The following is a 17,632-nucleotide window of genomic DNA, read 5'->3' as shown; positions in this document are numbered from 1 at the left end:
TGCTTTAATAACAAATAAGATCCCGGAGTGGGCCCCTAGGAGTGGAGGTCCTCAGAGGTGGCCCTGACAGCCCCCCTCTGAAGGGTGGATCTACTCTTCTCTTTCCTCCACGTTTATTTTTAGACAAAGACAAGTGATGAAGGGGCTCTCCGGATCACAGCCGTCCGAGGGGAGCGTCAGCTTAGGCAGTCACCCCGTTCATGAACTTGATGTATTCCTGGGCCGGGTAGAGCAGTGCCCTTTGCCCTTCAGGAAGGAAGCACGGAGTCTGGGAAGAGATGTCACCAGACAGGGAAGGTGCTTTTGAGAGGTGCAGTTGGGTGAGGGGGAGTGATGAATTATACGGCTCACAAAAATTAGGGGATATTTCAAAATGACTAGAAAGCGATAAATATCCCCTAATTTTTGTGAGCTATATATTCTTAACATTTGATTTATTTTTCAACCTGCACCTCTCCTTCCAACGAGGGCTCTTTCTAGCTCTAAGGTGCCTCTGTCAGCTGCTGCCTTATCACGGTACCTCCAGCAGCTGCGCCAGTTTTTCTGGAGTCCCTGCCCTTCTTGGTCACCTAGGCCCCCCACTCTGTGCACCTACCTGCCCAGCCCACCTTTAACTTCCAGCGCTGGGGCGCCCCCTGCTGCCTGAAGTTATTGTGACCATTGGGCAGAGGTTCAATGTGCTGGTGATTGGGTTCACATCCCATGGGCCGCAAACTTAGTGGTCATCAATCAATCAATCAGTCAAAAAGAACTTCGCAGCTGTCCCCAAGCCTGTGCTCTGCTGGGTACTACGGAGGACACAGTAAGACGCAGGCTGTCTCAGCTGGGCTACCGTGACCAGTGCACCCCTGCCTGTCTCCTGCCAGGATGTTCAGTGCCCGTCCCCAGGCCAGCTGACCTTCCAGCCAGACCCCAGGTTCCGGATGAGCCTGGCTGCTCTAAAGGGAAATTCAAAGGCCCCCTATCTGAGGGGGCGGGAGCAGGGCAGGCGAGACAGCACCAAGGTCCTTTCCCAGCAGCCTCCACCACAGAGCTCCCCTTCCAACTCTCACTTGCTCTGGGGACCAAGCAATGGTCCGTGACTGCATCCTGTTCTCGTCCCCTGTGCCCTGCTCCCCCTTTTCCCTAAGAACCGAGTCTGGTTTTCCATATTCCCAGGGCCAGCGCCCAGTTTTCCCCAACCACCCTGCCCCCTGCCCAGCCTGAGGCCTCAGGGTTCTGGGCCCCTCCCTCACCAGGGCCAGGTCGCTCTCTACGGAGGTCCAGGAGGCTGCAGCCCCACGACTCCCACACCATAGAGGCCTTTGGGGATGTTTTCATTTCTTTTAAAATCAGAAAGAAGAAATATACTTTCAGGTTGAAGAAAATATTTTAATACACAATATTAACATAGTCATCTTTATACCCACACAGTGGTAAAGTATAATTGTAGATATTGTATTTTGATGGAGAAGATAGTCCATGAAGGCAAAGGTGCCCAGGGCCTACCGAAGTCCTCACGTGCCCCTGGACACGGCCGTCCTCCTGGGCCACCATCTGAGGGCTGTCCGGGCTAAAACGCTGGCGAACGCCGATTCCTTCGAGGAGGCAGTGATGGGATTTCCTTAGAGAGCCTCATGTGGAGTCTTTGCTTTTTATTTTCTCTCTTAATAAAACGTGTAATGTTTACATTGTCAGAGAACAAACAGAACTTTGGTTTGTGTTTCACGTCTTAGGAAATGTGTTTCCTGTACTTTTGGCTGTTCCTGCATGTTCCTGGTAATTGCAGATTCAAGCCCCTTTGGAATGGAGGGAGAGTGTATCAGGATGCAGCGGGTGGAGAGGGCGGGCGCTCCCTGCCGCTGAGCTCCCTGGAGCCCCTGCTCTGCCTTCCAGCTGGCCTTCCGCCCCCGACCTCCAGTTCCACCCCCAGCAGCTCCTTCCTGCACGGCCTCAGCCCTGGCCTTCTCAAGGGTCCTAGCAACTTCTTCTGTATCTCCTTTTTCCCCTACCTCACTGTTTCCTTGTGCTGGGGCCGTAACAAAGCCCCGCAGACCAGCCAGGTGGTTAAACAACAGACATTTACTCTCCCACAACTCTGGAAGCTAAAAGTCCAAAACCAAGGTGCTGGCGGGAGGGTTTCTCTCTGGAATGTAGATGGCCCTCTTCTCCCTCTGTGTGGGTCTGGGTCCTGATCATCTTTTCTAAAAGGACACCACTCATCAGATTAGGGCCCACCCCAATGACTTTTATTTTATTTTTTTTTCTGAAGCTGGAAACGGGGAGAGACAGACAGACTCCCGCATGCGCCCGACCGGGATCCACCCGGCACGCCCACCAGGGGCGACGCTCTGTCCACCAGGGGGCGATGCTCTGCCCCTCCGGGGCGTCGCTCTGCGGCGACCAGAGCCACTCGAGCGCCTGGGGCAGAGGCCAAGGAGCCATCCCCAGCGCCCGGGCCATCTTTGCTCCAGTGGAGCCTTGGCTGCGGGAGGGGAAGAGAGAGACAGAGAGGAAGGGGGGCGGGTGGAGCAGCAAATGGGCGCTTCTCCTATGTGCCCTGGCCGGGAATCGAACCCGGGTCCCCCGCACGCCAGGCCGACGCTCTACCGCTGAGCCAACCAGCCAGGGCCTATGACTTTATTTTAACTTAATTACTTCACTAAAGACACCATCTCCAAATAGTCACATTCTGTAGTTCCGGTATTAGGACTTCAATATCTGAATAAGGGGTACGAGGGTGCATTAATTCAGTCCAAAACACCTACCACCACCTCCATCTCCAAGCACAGAAATGGTGGCCAGAACTCTAGAATGTGAGCTTGTGAAGAGTGACAATCGGATAAAAAACAGGCATAACAGAGAGCTTGGAGGGCTGCAGGCCAGGATGCTGGGAGCACTGCAGTTGGCGAAGGCGCTGCTGCCCAGCCTCAGGCAGAAGAGGCCCCTTTGCTTCGGGGAGAAGGGGGCTCTCCACAGGCAGGTCCACCTGGCCTACCCTCGGGAAGACTGCCTCTTGATACTTGTAAGATAATTCTCAGCAACGGGAAGGATGCCCTCTGCTCTAAATTTAGGGGTATTCTTTTTACTCCAGGCTTACCGTAGAAATCAGCAGTGCCCCCTCCCCCGGGCCAGCCTGGCCCCCCTGCTGTGACCTAAACATTGCCTACCTTTTGAACCCAAAAGTCTGATCCTTGTTCTAATAATTACTCAATGATCACAGTTCCAAATTCGTGAACTGAGTTTATGAAGAACCCCCTGGAGAATTCTTTTTGCTAGAAGAATCTTTCACAAACCTAGTCTGCACTTACCCAGTTGTTCGGTAGAACATTCTGGAAAGACACCAACTTGTGAAGTGCCTCCCCCAGGACAGCCCCATTTTCTTGTCCTACCCTTCTGACTGGTGCGTGCTCAAAGGGGTCAGGTTCACTCAACAAGCTAAAGAGGAGCAAAGTGGGAAAGATTCATCTTTAAAAAAACAACAATTATTATTCACAATATTCCAAAGCCGTGGGCAAATTTAAAAACGTATTTTCGTTTGGCATTTTCCAAGCTGGTGCTCCTCTATTTTCCTACAGTTCCAGGTTTCTGTGCTGTGCCTATCAACTCTTTCGCTGGTAAAATAAGGACTAGCTGGCGACTGCTTTTTCGTCTTACCCATTTGGGCAGGGATCCTCTCTGGCCCTCCCTCAGCCCTGCCCATACTTTTCCTGGGGTGGAAGACATTACTGCAGCTGTCTCATCTCCTTCAGAGCAAACCTGTCTGCTTAGGTCTCCAGGTGCTGACCAGGTTTGGAGGAACACCAAATCCCATCCTGATTGCCACTCAACCCTAAGTCACCTGTTTAGAATAACCGTATCTCCCTGGCTACCTGGGAGACAAAACTGGAACCCAGAGTGAGCCGTGCTCCTCGCTGCCTTGCCTTGGCTGAGAAAATGAACCGCAGCCTCCGCTCCTGCCAGCCCTCTCCCCTGGAAGCCTTTCTGAGAATCTCTTTAAAACACGCTCAAAAGATTCTGTATCATGTCACTTTTCCGGTAGTCTCACACCCCTGAGCACACTGACGTGTCCCTGACCTCCTCCTCACCTAACCCAGTTCCATTCTGGCAGGTTCATACCCAGCAAGTGGCATTAGCATCAGTGCTCATGTTCCATGGGCTCATCCCACTTACCTCCACCTAACTCAGGGCCTCAGGGGCTCCCCATAAACATTTCCCAGCCCCTTCTGGGAGCCTCCAGACACCATCTCACCTGAGTCCACCGACAGTCCTTTCACTGGAACTCCTGAGTGCCCTGTGTTAATGATGAAACTCTCGAAGTGTTCCCCCCATCGCCATTGTCTCTGTGAGGTGCTACCCCAGGGCTACACTTCTTAAGAACAAAACCCTTGAGTAGCCCAAATGGAGGGGGGGGGGCCTCCTTCAGTGCCCCAGGCCAGAGCCACACTGCTCTCCCTGCAGCTAGGAAGGCTCCTGTCCCAGTCGGCATGGTACCCTCTCACCCTGACCCTGGAGCCTCTCCCTGGGCTCGTCTGTGTGCCCCACAAAAGACCCTTGTGGAAACGTCATAAGAGAAAGACTTAGTTCCTGGGGCAGGTGGTTCCCAGCACCTTCAACCAAATCATAATTCTTTTTTTCTTTCTTTCTTTCTTTCTTCTTCTTCTTTTGCCAAGTGAGAGAAGGGGAGATAGAGAGGACAGACTCCTGCATACGCCCCAACCAGGATCCACCTAGCAACTCCCATCTGGAGCTGATGCTCTGCCCATCTGGGGTATGCTCACATCCGAGTTATTTTTAGTGCCAGAGGCAGAGACTCCACAGAGCCAACCTCAGTGCCCAGGCCGATGTGCTTGAATCAGTCAAGCCATGGCTGTGGGAGGGAGAGAGAGAGAGAGAGAGAGAGAGGAGGGGGAGAGGAAGGAGTGGAGAAGTAGATAGGTGCTTATCCTGTGTGCCCTGACCAGGAATTGAACCTGGGTCATCCACACACCAGGCCAATGCTCTACCACTGAGCCAACTGGCCAGGATCCAAAATACAATTCTTATTGCTTCTTTCCTTCTTCACACAAAACAGCGAATGATATGAAGTCCCAGAGCCTGCAGACCCAAGATTCATTGGTTGCAGCTGTGCCCAAAACCCAGGGTTAGACTCAGCCAGGGCTGCCCCCAGCAGCAGTTCTGCCTGCAGACCTTTCCCATCTCAGTCCTGACAACGAGGCTGGGCTCGATATCTGTGTGTGCACAGACAGAAACGGGCAACATCATAAAGCCTGACTCTCCGAAGAGATAGCCAAGGGCACAGAGCCCAGTGTGGATGGCATTTCACCCACAATATTGACCCAATAACTGGTGTGGTGTTTTACCAACTGCTATCTCACTTAAGTGTGTGTGTGTGTGGGGGGCTCACCACATTAGTGAAATGAAATCTGAACCACATCTTTTAAACTAAACAGTTTTATGGCTTCAAGTGAGTGTAGAATTTAAAATGAGATAAATTTCAGGCAGGAAAACTTCTTTGGGGTCTTAATGAAGACAGGAAAATGATGTATCATTAGCTTATCAGTTGCTATATGGAAATGGAAGATTTTTATAGTTCTGGAAAAGCCTGTTCATTCTCCACTACAGTGACATCCGTTTACAACATCATTTGCTCAGCTGACTTTGCCCTCAGAATTTCCCCCGAAGTAAACGTCAGCCCCGATTCTGCAAAATATCACACGTTTCAAATTGCTGCAGTTAAGTGAATTCTTAATCTGTTGCCCTGCTTTATCCGAGGCTCTTAAAACACTTTTTAAAGTAAACCTGCTTGGACCTGTGGAAATAAGCCATTCTGATATTTTCTTTTGGAAGATAAGTTGCAGAAACGTTGAGGTTGTGACTTCATTACTTGCCTGAGTTCCCAGGGCCCAGGCGTCCTACCTGCCATCTCTGCCTCATTCACAGGGCAATCATGCCCTCTGCCCACAGCCCAGCGCTGAAAGGAAAGGCCCTGATAGACATGGAGGCTGCTCTGGGCACCTCCACCGCCCCGCGTAATTATAGCACAGGCATGCCTTCCAGGGACCGCGGCCTGGCACGTGACTCCTGGCCTGGCACTGCTGACGTCCCCCGGAGTGTGTCGGTCCATCTGAGTCACAGGCCAAGGGGAAAAACAGGGACTTGTTTTCCTCAGGCATCTCAAGGCGGCACTCCAACTTGACCGTGGCCACAGAAGCACGGAACCCCACAGCTTCTTGGCCATTAAATGGTTTTCACACTTCTATTTTTAAGAGGCTTGGAAACGAGTCACCTGGGGGATCAGGGAGGTTGGGTGGATGTCTTTCCAAAGTTCTCCCCGTCAGAGGCCCTTTCCTGGCAAGGGTCCCAAAGCAACTGTGAAACCAAAATGCCACGACAGGCGCGCTCCGCCAACCTGCTCCTCAGATGATATAAACAGAAACACGGGAGGCTCCCGGCCCCTCACCATCTGTTCTACGTGACGGCAAGGAGTACACTCTGGCCTTGGACCCCCAAGGGGTCGAGATTATTGCCCGCTGCTTTGCTTGGGCACTAAAGCCCTCTCCTGCGAGATTCTGTTGCCATGTGTCCCCAGAAAGCTGACTCGAAGGCTGAGGGCAGCTTGCAGGGGGCTTGTCAGGGAGAATTCTTGGGTTCCACGCCCGGGACGAGAAGGGAAGTGGCAAGAAGGAGGCAAGTGCGGGCAGAGGGAGGAGTTGAGCTGTGGCGCAGTCTCTGTAGACCTTTGGGTGCTCTGCAGCTGGGTGACGCCCTCAGCGCTGTAAAGGGACGTTGGGGGTCGGGCCTTTCCAGCCCCAAGCCACTCAGGCATTGGGGGTGGCCTCCGGGGAGGAGCTGTGGCTGCCGGGGAGGGGCTGGCAACTCGGACCTGGCGGGGCAGCCGGGCACTGGGAGAGGAAGTCCTTCCTGAAGGCGGACCTGCCTGCCTGGGCATCCGTGACAGCATTTCAGTTGTCTTCTTTCAGCTGCAAAGTTGTTGTTGTTGTTTTAAATTGGGGTGAAATTCACATAACAGAAAATCATAAAATTAATCATTTTAAAGTGTACAATTTAGTATCATTTAGTACATTCACAATATTATGCAACTACCATAATATCAAGTCTCAACACATTTTCATCACCCCAAATGAAAACCCCAAACCCATTAAACAGTCACTTCCATTCTCTCCCTCTCCCCACCCCTAGCAAACACCTCTGCTTCCTTTCTGTATGGATTTACCTGTTCTAGACATTTCATAAAAATGGAAACATGTGACCTTTTGTGTCAGGTATTTCAAGTAGTGTAAGATCTTCAGGATTCATCCACATTGTAGCTTTTTAGTGGCTGAACAATATTCCACTGTATGGATATACCGTGTTGGGTTTATGCATTCATTCATCCACAGATATTTGATTTGTAGCATTGTCATCTTTTTAAGAAGGAGCTTAGGATCCATGTAGAAGTTCTTGATCACAGAAGATATGAGTTCACCCCATTTGGAAGCAGAAAAGCTCTCCACACTCACTGGGTGGGTGGGACCAATTACCAATTTACATCTTGCTCAACTGAAAGTCCAATGCCTGCAGCCTTCCTGGGCAACAGTGCCACTTCAAGCTTATGCACCCTCCTGCCACCATGTGCCTGCCAGGGTGGGCTCAGTCCAGCCTTGTTCAGGCCACATGATGGCATTCCTGGGGTGCTGCTTCTCCGCTCCGGGGAACCAGCATGGGGTTGAGATTTCTTTGCCCCAGCACTTTGCTCAGTCCTCTTGTTCATCTCCCTGGGTTGCTCAGAGAGGGTGTTTCCTGTTTCCGCTCTGAGCTGTGGACCAGCTTTTTTGGCTTGAGGTCAAAGCAACCATCTGGCAGACACGGAAACTGAACCCACGACCTAGCAGGCTCAGCCCATCTGTGACTCTCTGCATGATCCTTCGACTCCAATCCCTACGCCATCTCAGGGCAGGGAAGATGTGGCCCTGCCCACTCCCTCGTGCCTGGGTTAGGGTGCACGCTGGCTGAGTGGCCACCTCCTTGGCTCCTCATCTGGCCTGTCTGGCTTCTGTCTGCCCAGCTAACACCCACTCATTTCTGCTCCCCTCATTCCCTGCCCCTCAGTCCTTGCTTCCTGTTTTTAGGCACTCTTAGGTGCCCCAGCACCTAGCACAGAGCTGCCCAAAATGCGTTTGAATAAAGAAGCTCTTCCTTGTAAATTTTGACTCCATACTAAAAAGCTTCTTAAAGAACCCTTTATTCATTGTCTGGCTCCACATGCACTGTCTGTGATTCTCAGGACACTCCCACCTTACTATTCTTGTTCTACTGATTAGGAAGTTGAGACAAAGCCTACCCCGGTGAGAAGTGGCAGGGCCGGGATCTGCCCCACAGCCCCAGGGCCTCTAGAGACCAGCCTGCTCCTCATCCCTGAGCTGCATCTGCCCATCAGCTCAGTTCTACTATGAACCTATGATGTGCCAGGGTTAATCCCTGGGTTGATCACCTGGATTGCTGGGTTGCTAAGGGGTGGGCTTTGAGGTGGGGGTGGGGAGAGGGCTGTCAAAGCACTGTCAGTCAGTCTAGGGAGGGAGGCTGTCTACCACCAGGGTGAGAAAGAGCTATGCTCAGCCTGAGTGAATTAATGATATTATTATTGTTAATATTAACAATAAACAATACTATGGGTGACTTATATAAACAACTATTTGTATCATAGCCCAGAAGCAACGTTTGCACAAAAGACATTCACCAGCTGGAAAACCTTACTGTTCAACCCTATGCAGAACACGAAGGGGGTGGCATACACCACTGTCTCACCTGCACCTGACGGACGTCCTCCCCACCAAGGGCTCCATGCCTCTCCCTGCAGTAGTTGCTCAGACTTGAGGACAGGAGCTTGTCTTCTTTGTTCCCTAGCAACAGACACGGGTGTGGTGCAGAGTGGGTTGAGGAAATGTGCAATGAATGAATGCTGCGGGATGGAGGCGTAAGTGATGTCCTTCACACTATTGTTTCCCTTAAACCAGGGGTCTCAAACTCGTGGCCCGCGGGCCGCATGCGGCCCGCCGAACAATTTTGTGCGGCCCGCAGACTAATCCACAAAGTTCAAAATATTTTGGATAAAATTAAGTAAGCCTAGGGGCCTACTTGTATTTTTCATTTCTCTAGCATCCTAGCTAGATATTAGCTTAGTTAACAGCAGTTGTGATGTGAACTACAGTTTCTGGTCGTTTTGTGACACTGAAAAGTGTTGCGTAACAGTTGCCTTTTGTAGACCTAGTGCGGCCCACGGAACAGCTGTGATCTTGCTCTGCGGCCCACATGCTGAGTTGAGTTTGAGACCCCTGCCTTAAAGTATGGTGGGGAATGAGGGTGCCCTGCTTTTCCTTTTCTTTAGGACAGTGAGCCATGAACTGTGCACACCAGGAGAAAGGAACAAACTGCGAGGACCAAGCACACACCCTCCCTCGAGACCCCAGGGGGAGCGCCCCCAGCCCCCATGTGAACCAGCTGACTTTGCGTGAGGGTCTATCCTGGGGGTGAGGAAAGTAGGCTGCAGGTGACCCTCCTATTCCCATCTTGTGCCGTGACAGGGAAGCCTGGAGGGTGGGAATCAGGGCCAGGGAGGCCCACATCCCAGAGTCCTCATGTCATTTTTTGTTTGTTTGTTATTGCATTTCTCATGCAAAGCTCTAAAGCCAAGGAGGTGTGACTGGTGCTGGGGTGAGGAGAGAGAAGGTTCTAGAGTCCTGGACATGGTGACTAGGGCAGGCCTGAGGTAGATGGTGTGCACATGGTGGGCAGCATAAGGCTCTGAGCCAAACAGGAAAGGGAGAGAGGGAGAGAGGAAGGGAGAAGACAAGGAAAGAGAGAGAAGCATCTTGGGGCCCAGGAGGCAGGAGAGAGCCTCCGGCCACAGAGAAGCTGGAGACCTAAGTCTCCAGCCGGGTGACCTCTGACTTCCCTTCCACTCCCCAGGCCTTTTGCGTCTCTGTGCCCTGGGGGGTCCAGGGTTAGGGAAAGGGGACAGCCCACCTTGACCACTTGCCTGGCAGGTCCCTGTGGAAGTCCCCAAAGCTATAAGCTATAGATAGGCACTTGTCCGAGCCCATCCCAGCTGACCCCGGTGAATGGAAAGGAGGAGGGAAGCAGCCGTGTGTTAGGGGACAGAGAGAGCGTTCTCCAGGAGCCAGAAGCTTCCAGGCAGTCACCACCGAGGCGGGAGAACACGCATGCGCACACCTCCGCTCCTGGGAGGGCGCCCGCCTGGCTTCCTCCCTGTGAAACGAGTGTTGGAGGTGGTTTGTCAGGTTCCTCTCCCATTCTGTGCAGAAGGGAAAGGGATGGTTTCCGACACAAGGAACCAAAGAGAGGAGGGCAAAAAAGGAGGAGTGAGAGAGGAACCAGAGGGGAACCAGGTCTCCCCAGGGCAGCTTGGGGAAAGGCCTGGGCCCCAGCCAAGGCCAGCCACTGCCCGAGGCGACCAGATGGCGTGGGCTCTCCTGCCTGCAAACCTGCAGAATGGCCCAGGCCTCCTCTGTGCTCCCCACAGCTCCTCAGAGGGCCCGTGAGTTTGGCTCTCCCACCGATAGCCCTGGTTACTGTTCCCTTTCTGAAGCTCCTGTTCGCTTCTTCCTCAACTGAAACCTGAAGATTAGGCCAATGTCCTTGTCTCTCAGACTAATGGAAATGAGTGAGGGGCCTGGGATCCTTGGGAGATACTGAGAACTCTCACGGTACTTCCTTCTGAAGGCTCTGGGGACATAAAATGGTTGCTATGGAGATTCCTTCCTGTAGAGTAACAGTTTTCAGGGGGAAAAAGGAATGATTCACAAGTTCTTTCAGGGAGAACAGAGTCAGTTCTTTGGAATGACATGATGTAATAGGGTTTAAAACAGGACCGACGACCAGCTCCAGCCTGCGTGCTTTTTTCCTCTTTGATCCTTGAGCGTGCTCAGGGCTCACCAGCTGCTTCTGCAGAGCCACACACTGTACCCACCTTCGAAGTTGAGGTCTGATGCCTCCATTTGCCTCTTCGCAACATCTGAGGGCAGATGTTAAAAATGTTAGATGTCCTGGCCAGTTAGCTCAGTCAGTCAGAGCGTCCAAGAGTGTGGGTTCAATTCCCGATCAGGGCATATACATGGGAAATGACTAATGAATGTACAACTAAGTAGAACAACAAAATGAATGCTTCTCTCTCTCCCTCCCTCTCTCTCTCTCTCTCTCTCTCTCACTCTTTCTTCCTCTCCTCCTTTCTCTCTGTGTCTCTTTAAAATCAATCAATCAAAACAACAACAACAACAATAAAGTGAGAAATGACCAGCTAGCCTCACTGGGGAGTTCCTGCAGGGTCCCCACCAGTGTCTTCATGGCCACTCCTGGTCCTCTGCTCGATGAAGTTATTACCCTGAGGGCGCCGTGGGACCACTGAGCATTCGTTTGCTTTATGACTGGCCAGGCAGAGAGCTCTCCCTGCATTGATCTTCAGGAAAGGCTGGGGTTAGCAGGGCAAACAGAGTCACAGAGGGGAGGAACTGACCCAAGGTCACTTACTGTATGCAGGGACAGAATTAAGCACAAAAGCCAGGACTTCTAAGCAGCTGTGGCCCACAGAGCAGGAGCAGGGATGAACTTTTATGAACAAATATATTTTCTAATAAGGGGCAAAGGAAAAGGAAGCTGGCTGATGGGGGCAACATAAAGGAAGAATAATGAGAGGTTAAAATTAGATTGACATCTGATTGAGATCATTCTTTTTTTCTTTTGGAAAGAGCACTGTACTGGAAGTCAGATGTGTGACCTTGGACAAGCCACTCGCACTCTCTGCACTCTCTGGGTCTCAGGTTTTTTTTTTTGTTTTGTTTTTTTTTTTCCTCCCTCCCTCCCTCCCTCCCTCCCTCCCTCCCTCCCTCCCTCCCTCCCTCCCTCCCTCCCTTCCTTCCTTCCTTCCTTCCTTCCTTCCTTCCTTCCTTCCTTCCTTCCTTCCTTCCTTCCTTCCTTCCTTCCTTCCTTCCTTCTTTTCTTTTATAGAGAGAGAGAGAGGAAGGGAGAAAAATGAGAAATATCAACTTAGAGTTGTGGCATTTTAGTTGTTCATTGATTGCTTCTCGTGCGTGCCTTGGTGGGGGGTGAGGCAGCTGAGTCAGTGACCCCTTGCTCAAGCCAGCGACCTTGGGCTCAAGCCAGTGACCACTGGATCCTATCGATGATCCCATGCTCAAGGCAGCAACCCCTGCTCAAGCTGGTGAACCTGTGCTCAAGCCGGCGACCTCAGGGTTTTGAACCTGAGACCTCAGCATCCCAAGTGGACGCTCTATCCACTGGTCAGGCTGGGCCTCAACTTTCTAACTTGTCAAATGAAGGGGCTGGGATTGAATGAGCTCATATCCCTTCCAGGGCTGACCTGCTCCCATATTGCACTAATGCTGAAAATATTAGTGTCCCTCTATGCTAAAGTTAGTGTTCTAGGATCCTCTGTGGCCCACAGCATCAAGCCCAAACTCCTTAGCCTGAAGCTCAAAGGCTCTGTGTGATCTGGTCACAGCTCATCTTTCCAGTCTTCTCGCCCACTTGCCACTTCCTGTGGATTACTTATTGTTCCACCCACTCAGCCTGCACACCCTCGTGCACCCCTTCCACGTGCAAAGCCTGCCCCTTCTCACCCCAGGGCCCTGGCCTGGAGAAGTCCGTTAGTCCTTCGGCTCTCCGTTCAGATGCCACCTTCCTCAGAAACCCTTCCCAGAATCTGAGTTTGGGGTCATGATCTTCCCAATCCTGTGTTCACCATCACTGCCTTCATCTGAACTCCTGTTGTAATTGTCTAGTCATTGCATACAGCAAATACTCCTGAATGCTTAGCCTGTGTTATGACAATGACCAATTCTGACATAGTCCTGCCTTCATAGGGAGGAGAAGGAGACATCGATCAAATAATCGTATGCAAGGACGTGAAACTGCAGACAGAGAGGAGTGTGTGAGGGAAGGGAACCGGTTCCCCGAGAGCTTGTCTGCTATCTGGGAAGGAAGAGGGAGCGGCCCGAGGGAGGTGTTCCCAGGAGGGCGGGCCTCTGTGGCTCTGATGGAAGGGAGTGTGAAGGATGAGAAGGGCTGGAGGCAGGCCAGGCGGAGGCAGGACTCTTAGAGAAGGGGGTGGGGTGAGCTGCTGGGTGGGTGGGCAGGAGCTGGCCCTTGGGGGGGGATGAGGGTGTCTTGATCAGAAGAACCATCTGGAGAGCCTTTGACAGGTTTTAAGGAGGGGACTGGCAGATCAAATTTGTGTTTCAGAACAATTCCGTTGGCTGCTGTGCAGCGCATGGCCTGGAGCAGTGGTTTGCAGTCTCAGATGTGCTGCACCAAGAAGTCTGAGATGCACTCGAACCTCAGCCTCCCCCGCCAGACATTTGCGTTCAGTTGGTCCAAGGGGCCCAGCAGGAGCCCCTGCAGTGGTCCAGCCAGGAGACGAAAGCACCTTGGACAGGAATGGCAGGACGCAGAAGGCCTCAAGGGATGTTTAGGAGATGAAATTGACAGGGTTTGGCAACTCATTCCCTTGGGATGAAGGAGATGGAAGTGTCAAGGTTGAGGCCGGAGTTTCTGGCTGGGTGGCACGCACTGAGGCCAAGAGCACGGCAGGAGACAGGGTGTTGGGGCCAGGGAGCGGGTCACAGGGAACGGGGACCCAGAACGGAGTGCTCTGCGCCTCCGGGGCGGTGCTCTCCTGGGGCCTTCCCACCCCCTTGGAGCTTTCTGTCACTTACAGAGGTGAAGGTGGGTGGGGACAGGGATGGCCACCCTGTACCCCTAGTTGCCTGCCTCCAATGGAGATGTGAGGGAGGCCCAGAGGCAGGTGCACCAGGCAGCCCAGCATGTGGTAAAGGCAGAATGTGGCTAGTTTGGAAACAGTCATTTCTGAAGCGCAGGGTCACAGCACTAAGTGATCCCCAGGCCAGGCCCTAGTAGGCGGGTGCCAGCCGGACTTTTACCTGCCACCAAGTCAGCGGGCACCTCCAAGCAGGAAAATGAACACCAGCTTCAGCAGTCAGCTGCACTGTGGCGGGGCACCCTGGACGCTCCTTCCCGTGCAGATAAGCATAGCAATCAAGTCACTCAGATTCCCTAGTGTAAAGCCAGTAGCCTCGGCCACCATCACAGCTGCCTGGCCCATGCAGGTTTGCATTTGATTCGGACAGATGGTAATGAAACAACGGAGCCAAGAACTGGTGGGCCATTACCTTTAATCCTAGCTTGCACCCGGCGGGCAAGAAATACACACAGTGGGAAAACACTTCTCTTTCCATTCAGGGCTCCCAAAGCCATTGACTTATCCGAGTTTCCTAGAATCAAAGGTTCTACCTCACTAGCTTTATTCACCTCTATTCCCCATCTCCTTTTCTCTGCACAAACTCTGCACAAACTGGCTTCTCCTTCAGCACTCCACCATCTTGGCTGCCTCTCCTCTCCTCCATGTGACCTTTCTCTGCTCTCTTTCAGCATGGGCTCCTCTGCCCATTTTATAGTGTAGAAATCAAAACCTTTAATCCAATATACAAACAAGGAAGTCTCTGATACAAAGTCACTTATCTGAGGCATGATGGGATTCCTCATGAGAGTGCACCACCCCACATCATGCAACAGTCAAAGGTGTGGAGAAAAGCTTAGTCTTAAAACTAAGTCTTAGGCTATAACGACCCTGTCTGCTTATAGCCTGTCCCCCACACCCAGTGCAAACTATAAGTGAGCAAACATATATATCATATTTACAAACTTATTTGACTGACATTCCCTAGGCAGGGATTCCAGAGCTGTCAAAATATGTCCACATTGGCCCTGGTCGGTTGGCTCAGTGGTTGAGCATCAGCCTGGCATGCAGGAGTCCCGGGTTCGATTCCTGGCCAGGGCACACAGGATAAGTGCCCATCTGCTTCTCCACCCCTCCCCCTCTCCTTCCTCTCTATCTCTCTCTTCCCCTCCCGCAGTCAAGGCTCCATTGGAGCAAAGTTGGCCCGGGTGCTGAGGATGGCTCCATGGCTTCTCCCTCAGGTGCTAGAATGGCTCTAGTTGCAACAGAGCAACGCCCCGGATGGGCAGAGCATCACCCCCTGGTGGACGTGCTGGGTGGATCCTGGTCGAGCGCATGCAGGAGTCTGTCTGACTGCCTCCCTGTTTCCAACTTCAGAAAATACAAAGGAAAAAAAAAATCTGTCCACATTGCCTGAGCTGTGGTGGCACAGTGGATAGAGCATGGACTTGGAACGCTGAGGTCCCAGGTTCAAAATCCCAAGGTCACTGGCTTGAGCGCCAACTTGCCAGCCTGAGCATGGGATCATGAACATGATCTCAAGATCACTGACTTGAGCATTGGGTCAGTGGCTCGGCTTGAGCACACCCCCTCAAGGCACATATGAGAAAGCAATCAATGAACAATTAAGTGAGGGAACAACCAGTTGATGCTTCTCACTTTCTCTCCTCTCTCTCTCTCTCTCTCTAAACAAACAAACAAAACCTGTCCACATTAACCAGCCACCTGATGAGGAGAGAGTCTACTTGGAGTTGGGATAATAATTTTGGGAGGTAGGGTGACAAATTGTTGTGACCTTGGATAAGGGCCAGGAGGAGGACTAAGACCCAGATCTGCCCTCTCTAGAGGCTCACTGTCTCTGGCTCCAGCCATACGCCCCTTCATAGTTTCTATGAGGAAGAAGAGGGAGCCTGACCTGTGGTGGCGCAGTGGATAAAGCGTTGACCTGGAATGCTGAGGTTGTCGGTTCAAAACCCTGGGCTTGCCAGTCAAGGCACATATGGGAGTTGAAGCTTCCTGCTCCTCCCCCCTTCTCTCTCTCTCTCTCTCTCCTCTAAAATGAATAAATAAATAAAAATAATTTATAAAAAAAAAAAAAAAGAAGAGGGAGAGAAGAAGGACAAGGGAGGGGTGGGGGAGGCGGGAAAGGGAAGTGGGGGCGGCGGGAGAGGAACGAGAAGAGGGAGATAGAGGAAAAGGTGGGAGCCAGGGAAGAGGCAAAGCCAAGGAAAGAAGCAGAAGGAGCAAGAGGAGAAATCAGCCCCTCCTCCCCAACTCAGAAACTGCTCTTCCTCAGATCAGAGCTCTACCCGCCCCGCCCACCATAGCCCTCCGTCCTCATCTACAGACAGGAGAGGTTGCTCTGTGTGTTTGAACCATTACTTTAACCAGAACTCTAAGGTTGAACTTCAACCTGTTATCCTTTGAGAACCTCTATGAGAACCTCTAATGTCCATGCAAATATATTCTTGCATTTGTTTATAAGTGCTTTCTTCAAAACATCGTTTCTCACAAGCCTCCAGTCCCGTTACCTAGGCCTATCGCCAAGGCAATGGCTCTTGACAACTCACCCTTTTCTCCTTGTGCGTGCACACACGTTCGTTGTAAGGGGTGTCACTGCTTTTCTGTAACTATATTTGTTTTGCAAGAGTTGGATAGACTCGATACAATTCTCCGCCACTTGTTTTGCTCACTGAAGGATAAAATACGTCATAAAAATCCCTGTGTGAGAGCAGCTAGAGTCCTACTCACTCTTTTTCGTGGCGTGTAATACTCGGTGGTGCGGACTGAATGGAGCGCTCCTACACAGCCAAGGGATTTATTTTCCCCCGTGGTAAAATAGAAATAGATATGTGCTTAGTGCTGGAGATGCTAGTGAACTCCTTTTACCCAGCAGGGAATGAGACGACTTGTGTGGTTCCAAAGCCAAGACTGGCAGCCCTGTGTGCGCGTTTGTTGGCAGAAATGGGCTCTACCCGCAGCAGCTTGCTGTCCCACGGAGCTGTGGGGACGTGGCCATTAGAGAGACTCCTGGGCACTGTGTGAGGGAGGGCCCAGCCGTGCCTGCAGGAGGGAGGGTCCAGTAAGCCCCCGAAGGGGGCAGCCCTGATGCAGGGGGGAGTGCAGGGGTCGGAAATCATCTGCTGGGCTGTGTGGCCAGGGCGGGAAGCTGAGTAGGAAGGATGGGTCAAAGCCCCGCCTCTTTCCCGCGAGTTCCCCCGAGTTCCGACAGCCCCTGTGTGTTTCTGGCCTGTCGTTTCCCCTTGTTGGGGCTTGAGCCACTCATCTCTTGATTTTTCTAACAGCAGAATGGATGAAAGTCTGAGATTTCAACCAAAAGCTTAAGAAAATAATAATCCTTGGTTGCCCTAATTCTTTCTGGAAAATACCTCACACTGACAGAAATTGTCTTTAAGCCCCTTTTCTCTGCTGTCGTGCTTTAAATTTCTTCCTTAATTAAAAAAGAGTTGTTTGCCTGACATGGGCTTCACAGCGCTTGTTTATTTTAACTGACCTTTCCTGTGCTCCCTTCCCTTACCGTAGCGGCTCTCGATAACCCTCTCCCTTCTCCTGCCTTCAGGGGTGCCTTCCTCTCACTGCCAGTGTAAGAATGGGCTTCAGGCCTGACCCGGGGTGGCACGGCGGATAAAGCATCGACCTAGCACACAAGGTTGCCGGTTCGAAACCTTGGGCTGGCCTGGTCAAGGCAAATATGGGAGTTGATGCTTCCTGCTCCTCGCGCCCTTCTGTCTGTGTCTATCTCCCCCACCTCTCTAAAATGAATAAATTTTTTTTAAAAAAATCTTAAAAAGAAGAAAAAAAGAATGGGCTTTAGAACCAACCCCTTTACTTCCTGGGCTG

Source organism: Saccopteryx leptura, chromosome 6 (assembly GCF_036850995.1).
Source record: "Saccopteryx leptura isolate mSacLep1 chromosome 6, mSacLep1_pri_phased_curated, whole genome shotgun sequence".
NCBI lineage: Eukaryota > Metazoa > Chordata > Mammalia > Chiroptera > Emballonuridae > Saccopteryx > Saccopteryx leptura.
Note: the sequence above shows the minus strand (reverse complement) of the source record.